Genomic DNA, 10,092 nt, shown 5'->3' on the forward strand with positions numbered 1-10,092 from the left:
CATATCCAACAGCTTTCACCCCAACTTATAAGGTGATGGCGGCACTGTATTTTTTTGCCACTGGATCGTTCCAGCACATGGTGGCCTGCGCAGGTGGGATGTCACAATCTATGTTCAGCATGATGTTCTGTCCGCCATGATGATATACAAGGTCAGATATATCCATTTCCCTAGGGGTCCTGAATTGGCAGCTGTGAAGGGAGATTTCTATCCCCTTTGACAAATCCCCCATGTTGTTGGTGCCATTGATTGCACCCATGTTGGGCTTGTGCTACCACAGGCACGTGAGCACATTTACAGGAATCGGAAACATTACCACTCCATAAATGTGCAAGTGGTGTGCCTGGCAGATATGATCATCTCCCACGTGTGTGCCAAATTCCCAGGCTCAGCCCATGACTCCTACAACCTGCGGACCAGCATTGTTCCCCAGCTGATGGCTAATCTGCTTCCCGAGCGTGCATGGATTGCGGGTGAGTATGCCTAGTCGTATGGCGTGCTGGGTGTGTGGCCTGCTGACCTCTGCCTCAGCGACATTGCAATGTTTATTTGTGTTTGTCATACCTATGTGACTCTGCATATCCCAACCGTCCCTGGTTGCTGAGCCCACTGCGGAATCCCAGGACCCCGGCTGAAGTCAGCAACAATGATGCCCATGGGAGGACACGTTGTGTGGTGGAGCGTACTTTTGCTCTGCTTAAGTCACGTTTCCGCTGCCTGGACAAGACCGGAGGTGCACTGGCGTACTTGCCCGCGAAGGTGTGTCAGATTGTAGTGGCATGCTGCATGCTTCACAACCTAGCCATTTGCAAGGAGATTCCCCTGCTCCTGGATGATGATGAAGACCCAATGCCTCCGCCTGCAAACCAACCGATGTCCTGTGATGAGGACAGTGGAGAGGAGGAAGGTGTTGACCTGCGTCAACAGCTCATCACCTGCTACTTCACTTGAAGGTGGGTGACAATGTACATCGTACCCATTGTCTGATGATGTTGCAGTTGTCGTGAGGGGGTATGTGAGAATTGTAACAGCAGCCAGTTGTAGACTCAGTGGTGGTTGGCAATGTTTCTGGGACATGTCATTTAGGAACATCTGCAGGATGTGTATGTTGACAGTTGTTGCCCATTGTGACGTGTGCATGCTGGATTATCTTGATGGTAGGTGTTGTGTGATGTCTGTGATGCCACACCCAGACCAGTGAATGTTGTTCTGTTGTGTTTTCTTAGGTGCCTTCAACTTCTCCTTGCCTACATACAGTCCATACTCCTGGTACATTGTGATCATGTTGAAGACTGTACATCCTGCAGTAAAGACAGAGCAGACACAACAACATCTGTGTAAGGAGTTTTTATTTACAATGGTGACATGTGAGGGGGTGTACATTTACATTGAGGTGATTGGTGGAGTAGTGAGTTGACAGTTATGGTAAATGAGATAATCGAGAAGTCACCACATTGATGTGGTGGTCCAGTCCAACAGACAGATGCCATTCACAAGGCAGTGTGGGGAAGGGAAGTCCAAAAAGTCAATGCAGTGGTGAAGAGGGTTGCCATCAGGGCTGGCTCCGTGACTGGCGTTTGGCAGGTTCTTTGCCTCCAGATACTCCCAGGGTTTTCTTAGGATCCCCCTTCATCGCTTGGCGGGGGATCCCTGCTGCAGGGCCAGTGGGGTCTGAGGACTCAGGCCTCTCGGTTGCCGCAGGGGAGGATGGTGAACTGTCACCCTGCGGCCCACCAGAGGGAGGTGGAGGTGGCGGTGTTGGTTGTGGCGCAGGCCTGTCCCTCAGTACCGCCACTTGCTGGCCCAAGAGGTCCACAATTTATCCCATGCGGGTGTCAATGGCCCTTATCAGCAGGATGAGCTTGCGTAACAGTTCGTCCGACTGGCCCGTTCATCCCTGGGCCTGTTCATATGCCCCAAGGACTCTGGTGATGTGGTCCAGAGATTGGGTCCCAGCCTCTTAGTGTCTGTGGGTGACCCTGCCCCTCCCACCTACCCTGCTGCCACGGACCTGTTGCCTCACCACTGTGGGCATCCGCATCCTCTCCCTGCCCTCCTAAATCGGTGGTGTGGGGTGGTCATCCTCGGGGACAGGGAGGGTGTTGCGGGCAGCACTGGTGGTGGTGGCGGTGGACGCACCGGCCGTAACAGCAGGGGTCTGCAGTGACGTTGTTATTGCAGCAGATGTGGTGGGGGGACGATGGGGTCCTGGGACCTGTTGCTCCTTGGCTCACCAGATGGGCGGGCTCCGAGCTCATCATCCAGAGAATCCCAGGAGTCAACATCCGAGAGTCCATGTACCGGGGGGAGACTGGCTCTGCAGGTTGCTGGTGTTGTCCTCTGCAGTGAGTTCTTGGTCACCTGTGGGTCAGATGGGAAATTGTCATTGTAGTGCACCCCGTAAGCTTTGTGTTAGCTGTGTGTATTTCACTGTTTGTATACTACACAATTGACTGATCATCACATTGTTTTCTATGTGCACTACTATGCCTCCTGACATGATGCAGTGGTATATGCATTACTTATCCATGGTGTGAGGTGTCAATACATACCATGCGCCACGTGCATAATTTGTGATCACAGGGACCTATTGACATCTAGGGACTGGCACAACATATTATTTCATTGAGGTCTCTTTGTTGATTTGTTTGACCTGGCAGACGTCACATCTGGCCATGGACTGGCCATTGTCATCTCCTGCATACCTTTGTCCTGTCATGTGCATATCTTGATTTGTACCACCAAACATGCTTTCTTATTTTTCGAATTCTCCTTGTTGCTCTGGCCCCATGGCACTGCACATGTCAATAGGTGCTGTGCATGATTGTGCCCAGACTTTCTTTTACATGTGCATTGGTGTGTCACACTTTTGGTAGCTGTGACAGTTTTCTTTGCTTACCTGTGTGCACACTGTGAATGGCAATGGGGTCGGTGTGCATATTTGTGCAATGAGTGGGCTGGTGTTGTCATATGGCACCATTTCTTTTGTGACGAATGGGTGGGTGCACGTACTGGCTATTTACCTGTTATGCGCTCACATTTGGCTGTGTGTATGTGGTGAAAGCTTACATCCTGCTCAGTGGTGTCACAAGACAGAATAATATGTCTACCTACCTGTTAGTTTGTTTGAGGCGGGCCATTAGATGCCACATGCATCTGGGTGGTATGGAGAGCTCCATCTTGCTGTACTGGGGGACAAGGGTGCATGGTGGGAGTAGTGGTACAGGCCTCCCACCCCCAAACACCCTCCCAGGGAAGATGGCTACCTTCCTGTTAGGTGGAGGTGAACAATGCAATGGATGCCACATGTTTCTGGGTGGGAGTGAGTGCTCCATCCTGCTGAGGTGTGGGCCAGGGGGCATGGTGGGAGTAGTGGTACAGGCCTCTCACCCCTAAACACCCTCCCAGGGAAGATGGCTACCTACCTGTACGTTTGTTTGGTGTACTGCAATGGCTTCCAACTGCTTCTGGGTGGGGGAGTGCTCCATCCAGCTGAGGTGTGGGACAGAGGGCATGGTGGGAGTAGTGGTACAGGCCTCCCACCCCCAAACACCCTCCCAGGGAAGATGGCTACCTACCTGTAAGTTTGTTTGGTGTACTGCAATGGCTTCCAACTGCTTCTGGGTGGGGGGGGGGATCCATTTTGCTAGGCTGTGGGACAGGGTGCATGGTGGGAGTAATAGGGCAGGCCTCCTCATACCCACAGACACCCTCCCAGGGAAGATGGCTACCTACCTGTGAGTTTGATGTGGGTTATGTAATGACTGACATATGCTTCTGGGTGGGGTGGGGGGAGGGCTCCAACTTGCTAGGCTGTGGGACAGGGTGCATAGTGGGAGTAGTAGTGCAGGCCTCCCACCCACAAACACCCTCACTGTGAAGATGGCTACCCACCTGTAAGTTTGATGAGGGTAATGTAATGGCTGACACATGCTTCCGGGTGGGGTGGGGGAGGGCTCCATCTTGCTGATGCTGTGGGACAAGGGGGCCTGGTGGGAGTTGTAGTGCTGTCTGCCTGTACGCATGCCCCCATGGTAATGTTGCTAGCTACGTTTGGGGTGAATGGGAGTGAATGAATGTTAGATCTGTGAGACATGTTTTTGTGAGTGTATGGTGCAGATGAATGGAATTTGTCCTAGGTGGTGTAGCTTTGTAATTGTTCAAGACAGTACATAGCAGTGTGGTGGTAGTCCTTTATACTTACCAGCCTCCACTCCCCTGGGTACTCCTGTGAGACTCTCTGGATGCAGTATGGCAAGCACCTTCTCCTCCCATGGTGTGAATGGTTTTGGTGGAATGAGAGGGCCACCTCCAGTCCTCTCAGCCAGCTCACAGTTCTTGCTCCTCCTCTCTTTGACAACCCTCTTCAGGTCATTCCACCGCTTCATGATCTCCTTTTTGGATCACAGGGTGGTCCCTACTGCATTGACCCTTTCTACTATCCTTGCTCACATTTGTGTTCTGGTGGCTAATGGTGTCTGTTGGACCAGGCTACCAAACAGTTGTGGTTCCACTCTGACTATCTCATTTACCATGACTGTCAACTCACTCTCTGTGAATTTGGGCATTTTGTGTGTTGCCATGGTGTGTGGTGTGCAAAGTGGTTGTGGGTGCAGGGGTGTGAATGGTAGGTGTGGTAGTGATGTGTATGGTGTGTGATGTGCAGGGGGTTAGTGGTTCAGGTGTGGTAGTGATGGTGGTGGTGGTGGTGATGTGTGTGTGTGCTGTATTCTTTTGCCTCTCCTCTCTGATCTGGAGTGTTTCAAAGGATTGTGGTCAGGGAAGGGGCTGGTTTTATACTCAGCTATGTGGTGTGTTCAAATGGGGTATTGCTGGGGTATTGCTGTCAGGTGTGGTGCGTGCGTTGTCCTGGGTATTGTATTTTTCTTTTTGCCATGTGGTTGTGTCATTGGGGTGTGGTTTGTGTTTTTGTGGGGCATGGCTAGTTTGCTGTGTGCACTTTTTGGTTTTTTTCATTCGTCCGCCATATTTATCTCGGATCTTCCGCAGCTGTGGCTATCCCTGTGTGCGTTCACTGCGGTTGGAAACTGTGGAACGTACCGCGGGACCATCGGGGATATCCTAATTTCCCGTGCAGTGTCTCCGCTATACTTGCGGAGGGTTGGTGTTTTCCGCTGAGAATCCGACTGCCGCGGAAGGATTTTTGCCATCTCCGCCCGCTATGGGTGGTTTTAATTGGCCCCGTTCCGCCGCGGTCTGTGTTTTTTGGTGGTTGATCCTAATTTGGTCGCCGGTTTTTCCATGGTACAAGCGGGTGGTGATTTTCCGCTTCCATAGCGGTCGGGGTGGTTTTCCAACCGCCATCCTAATAGACCCCAAAACCTTTACCACTCCATCAAAAATTATTCAGCAGTGATTTTCTCCTGTTTTAGTCTATAAGTAGATGGAGTTTCAACAAAAATGAACTGATGTTCTTTCAAGTCAAATTATCCTTGCTCTGTTTTGATATTTATTAGATATGACCATTCAGGTGTTGCATATTTCTTGTTTGGTACTATTACTCTACTAGATCTTCTGACCACTGGTTCTTCTGATTCACTCAAATCTATTTCTATTTGTTCTAGCTCTGATTCTCTCCATTCTTCAACTGTTTCTCATCTACAGATTCTCTGGGTGACACTCTCTCTCATGCTCTAGGCCATCCATTTTGGATCCAACTTTCATCTTCAGACCCACTTGTGGCAACTGCTGTATCTTCATATTCTCTTGCTACTTGATCCATGCAGTTTTCAACCAATATAGTTTGTCCTAAACTGTTTTTTTTTACATTTGAATATTTGCTTTATGGTTTCTTGAGGATGAGTTTGTGTTGCTTGTATTTCTTCTTCTTGCAAAGTCTCTTTTCCACCCCCCTACAAATCCACATAGTAAACAAGTTTGACACTGTACATTAGTGGCTGGTGTCATCACCATTTCTTCTGCAATCTTTACTCTCTTCATGTAAGATGCATGGATTTACTGTGGCAAGCCTACACACTTCACACCAGTATTTATCATGAGGATCACTTGGTAGGGTGCACACCACCTCTGATCCAGGCATCTCTCCCTAACGTATTTCTTCATCACGACCCAAGTACCAGGTTCCAAGCTGTGACAGGATACTTCCCTTGCTGCATGTATTTTCAGTTTCACCTGGGCAGAAGTAGAGTGTGCCACATCAGCCAAACCTTTGCAATAGTCCACAACAAGATCATCAGAAATGTTGACAAGTACGCAGAAAGAATATCAGAAATCTGTATTATTCTGCTCATGATTACTTAATGAGGTGAGAGTTCCGTCACTTTACTCGGTGTACTTCTAATGCCTATCACTGCCAATGGCAGAGCATTTGGCTGTTTTAGTGACGATTAATGACAGACTTTGGATAACTTTGACTTAAGAGTGCCATTGACTCTCTTAACTGCACAGAATGCTTTTGATCAATAGCTACAGTGAAATTGGTAGTCCACCAATAGTGCCATACCCAAAATATTAATTAGTTTACTTTTAAAGTGATGGCCCCTATCTGACCCAAATAAAGTTGGCAAACAGAATCTAGGGATCAACTCCCTCAACAAAAGTTTACCTATAGCTAAACAGTCACTTCTCCTCATTGGGTAGGCCTCTAACCACATAAAACAGGCAAACAATGAATAAAATGTAAAACAATATATTACAATGGGCCATCACCAGAAAATCAACCTGCTACCTGAGTAGTTTAAAAAGCAACATGAGCAACACTTATACCCACGGGATCCAGGAAAATATGAATCTTAACTGCAATAGTGGCTCTCATAAGCGTTGTTTAGTCAAAACAGTATGAATAATGCAGGTTGAATTATCCTCATGAAATCAATGCTGAAATAATAAGCAATGGGGGTTGAATAACCTACATACAATCATGCCTCAAAAAGATCACCACCACACATTAAGGTTTAAGAAGAAACTTGTAATAGACACATTCGATTAAGTACAGAAGTACAGGCACAGAACTGCCAAAAATAAATGTAAAGAACATAAAAAACATCACAGTGCAACGTGACTTCAGTGTGAAGCCCCTAAACATACAATCTAAAGCCAAACTGTAGTATTAAATCTTATACGAAGGCTGATCAATTAGTAACAAGCAGTACACAGCAAAAAGAATTCAAAGATCCCAATAATGTGAGTTTCTTAATTAATTAGTTTGTTACTTCTTGATATCAATGATGTTTTAACCCCTACAAGATACAGGGTCTCATCGAGGATAAGGGGGATGTGGGAACATCTAAGTGGTCCTGAATAGGGCCCCTACATTCAGTAGAACTGGATCACCTCAGTGATATGGTGATATATAATTTAACTAAAGTAGCACCCAAAGAGACAAGTGAAACGGGATGAGACTGATCAGCAAAGTAACTGATCACGTTGACTACTTGGGAGAGCAATGAGTCCCGTGATGAAGGCCGAAGCCCGGTCAGAAAATGTATGGGTACTTCAAGAAGCCTTTCCAAATTTGCACACCTTCTGGGATTATGAAGGACTGCTGCCAAAATAAGCTGCGGATGGCTCAAGAATGCAGCCGTAGGAGGCAGTGCTCCAGATTAGTGCACCATCTCAGATAACAAAGGAGCATGGCGAAATGAGCTGTAAATGGCTCATGAATGCAGCCAGAGGAGACAGGGCTGAGACACATGACAGGCTGGGTGCAGGCTCCAAGAAGTAACAAACTAAATATTTAAGGACCTTGTTTAAGATGTAATGTTTCAGTTTGGTTTTAGATTGTATGTTTGGAGGCTTCACACTGGGGGTGACATTGCACTGTGGTGTTTTTAGTTCTTTGCATTTGTTTTTGACAGTTTTATGCCTGTACCTAATATAGTGTATCAGGAACTGGCCCACGGGGGGGCCACTATCTTCTGCCAAATCCACAAAAGGAATCAATTCCTTATCCAGGTAGCAGTCCCTGATGCTGTCGAGTGCAGCCTCTGACCACTTGGCCAGCTGGGTGCTCGTGAACGTGGTTTGAGGATCTCCATGCGGCAACCCCACCAGAGGTAACATGTGGGGAATATTTTGCACTGTGTTGTCAACCGCCGCAGCATCTCCTCCACGTCTGGGAGGCCGTGTTTTGGAGTAGGGAGCAGTAGGGAATGGGGTGGACGGCAGCAAGAGCTTCGTAATCATCAACCCGCGACTCAGCTCTGGCTCAGTCAGGCACGTGCCAGCCTCATTCACTCCTTTCATCCACTGGGTTAACCATCGTAGCTGAGCCGCCAGCATGTAAAATTCAAAATTAGGTACCCCAAGTCCTCCCACTGGCATAGGGAGTTGGAGGGTCTGTAGGGACACTCGTGGGTGTCCATACCCCCAGACCAGTTGCAGCAGGAGTGTATGCAAGGGTCGAAACCAGCCCCACGGCATCAAGACCGGTAGGTTTACGAAAAAGTACAACAGCCGGGGCAGCGTAATCATTTTAGACAGCGTGATCCTGGCGCTGATGGGCAGTTGCAATGTGCACCAGAACTGGACACAGGGACGAAGTGAGCACAACGCACGACCCAGGTTCCCGTCTCGCAGTTTTTCTAGGTCATGAAAAATATTAATGCCCAAATATTTAAAGGTGCGCTGTGCCCAGAGTGTGTCATCCTGCAACGCCTCCGATCTAGGCAGGGGCCCAGCTATAGGGAGCAGGAAGGTCTTGGTTTTGTTAACCCGAAAGCCCGAGAGAAGAGCGAAGTTGCTCAGAATCCGCAGAGCTTCCGCCGACCCCTCGACCGCCCCCAAAAGATACAACAGTAGATCATCTGCGTATAAGGAAATGAGGTGCTGCCGCCCGCCCAGCATCAATCCCAGCCCGCTCCCGCCCAAGCAAAACTGCTCAGCCAGAGGTTCCACAGCCAGCGCAAAAAGGAGCGGGGGCAGGGGGCACCCGTGCCAGGAGCCCCGGGAGATCCTATATGCTCTAGATATGGTTCAGCCTGTCTTGATTCTCACCGTAGGTGCGGCGTATAGGAGTCGCACCCATCGCCCCCATTCATCTCCCAGACCTAAACGGCGCATCACCTCAAAGAGGTATTCCCAGGACACTGTGTCGAATGTCTTTTCCAGGTCTACTGACAACACTGGCGCCTGCTGGAGTGCGGGTGCCCCTTTGTGGTAGAGCACCGAGTAAAGTTTGCAAAGATTGTATGAGGTACTACGTGAGGGGATAAACCCATTCTGGTCCGGGTGGATCAGGGCATTCATATGGGGGAGGAGCCTACCCACCAACACTTTACTCAGGATCCTGAAATCCAGGTTGAACATGGAGAGGGGACGGTAGTCCCTAACACCCGCGTCAGGTTGCTTGGATTTGGGGAGCAGTATCACAAGATCTGACCGGGTGGTATCCGGCAAACCTCCCCCTCCCTCAAATGCTTCCGTATATAAAGTCAACAGACACGGGGACAGTATATCGGCAAATCGCTGGTAGAACTCAGCCGGTAGGCCGTCCGGCCCAGGAGTCTTACCGGGCGCCAATGCCGCTATCGCCGCCTTGACCTCGTGGATGGAGATGGGGCCACCCAGGACCTCCCTATCCTCCTCCTCCAATGCACGGAGCCACAGGGGGGCTAAGAAGTGCTGTATATCCAACAAGGGGGCCATTGTCGGGGCGCTATACAACTGTTCATAGTAGCGGAGAAAGAAGTCATTAATGGCCCCAGGGTCATGTACCACCTCACCCGAGTCCAGGCCCAGACACGTGATAGGCCTTCCCCCGGACTCAGGTCGTATAAGGCGTGCTAGCAATCAACCCACCCTCCCCTCCTCCCTCTGCACACTTTCCAGGTAGTCTTTGTAACTATAGCACCGTAGTCTACCCAACACATCATTGTATTGGGTCTGCACTTCTTGCAAGGACACCCAGGCTGAGTCGTCTGTACCTTGCAAACTATCCAATCTGCGAATGGTCCCTTCCAGATCCGAGAGCTCCTTATTCAATTTTCTGTGCACCCCACATGACTGGGCCAGACAGTGGCCCCTCACCACCACCTTGAACGCCTCCCACTCTATCTGCACCAAAGAGGCAGTGCCGGCATTAGCAGGGAAGTACATCTCAGTGAGCGAGGA

Source organism: Triturus cristatus, unplaced genomic scaffold, assembly GCF_964204655.1.
Source record: "Triturus cristatus unplaced genomic scaffold, aTriCri1.1 SCAFFOLD_449, whole genome shotgun sequence".
Lineage (NCBI taxonomy): Eukaryota > Metazoa > Chordata > Amphibia > Caudata > Salamandridae > Triturus > Triturus cristatus.